The following is an 886-nucleotide window of genomic DNA, read 5'->3' on the forward strand; positions in this document are numbered from 1 at the left end:
AGCCCACCAGGGGGCGGGGCTGGCTGGCATGTGGTGCTGGGGGATTGAACCGCGATCCCTGATGCTTTGCTAAGCTTGTTCTAAGTAGGTGCTTTGGACCACTGAGCCATCTCTCCAGCCCCATGGGCTTCCTTTAAATAAGGTGAAACTTTTTTCAATTTAACATGATCTATTGTGAGAATATATCTACTCATGAAATTATGAAGAAGAAAAAAGAAATCAGTGCTAATTTTCAAACAGCAAAGTTACAGCCACATTGGGTGATAAAGAGGGTGGAAACAGCATTGTATTTGTGTATGTGTACATATGCACAGGAAGAACCCAATCTGTGCAGGGTTCTATACTGTTCCTAATTTCAGCCATCCTCTGGAAGACTGTCAAGGACCCTTCAGATCAGGGATCTACCTACCTTATATGTCCTACCTATTGAAACAAAGGAAGAATAATAGGAAGATCCAATTAGGAGGTGCTACCAGGAAGAGCAGTGTGAATAGAGTAGCGCTTCATCTGTTGGTTTAAGTCAGTGCCTACTCCTCTCATCAGTCTCTTATGATTCAGTCCTGTTTCTTTTCTGATATCAAGAGAGATTTACCTTTACAAATGCAAATTTCTTGTGGATACAAAGTTCCCCCACAAAAGAGTAACTTCTTTATTTTCAGAATTTCTCTTGTGTTTGCAGTTTCTCAAAATAATGAGCTCAAAATAATCTTCATGCCAAAGAGGCATATTTTGGGTTGGCATATTCTAGTCTTCTGCAGTGCATACAAATGTTTTAAAAATAGAAGACAATCTAAACTAGAAATTTTCTTTTCCTGCTTAACAGAAGATTCACCAAGTGTTTGATATTTATTTTAAGAGCAGAAAATGGTGTTCATTCATATTTGGA

The 886-nt window shown here is 38.9% G+C and overlaps 1 protein-coding gene across 2 annotated transcripts in view; it reads left to right on the plus strand.

Annotated features, from left to right (window-relative positions):
- Prex2 (phosphatidylinositol-3,4,5-trisphosphate dependent Rac exchange factor 2) overlaps positions 1-886 on the plus strand; it is a 303532-nt gene that overhangs the window by 230265 nt on the left and 72381 nt on the right. The gene's annotated exons all lie outside the window — the stretch shown is intronic.

This window comes from Octodon degus, unplaced genomic scaffold (assembly GCF_000260255.1).
Source record: "Octodon degus isolate 3935 unplaced genomic scaffold, OctDeg1.0 scaffold00091, whole genome shotgun sequence".
In the NCBI taxonomy this organism is placed as follows: domain Eukaryota; kingdom Metazoa; phylum Chordata; class Mammalia; order Rodentia; family Octodontidae; genus Octodon; species Octodon degus.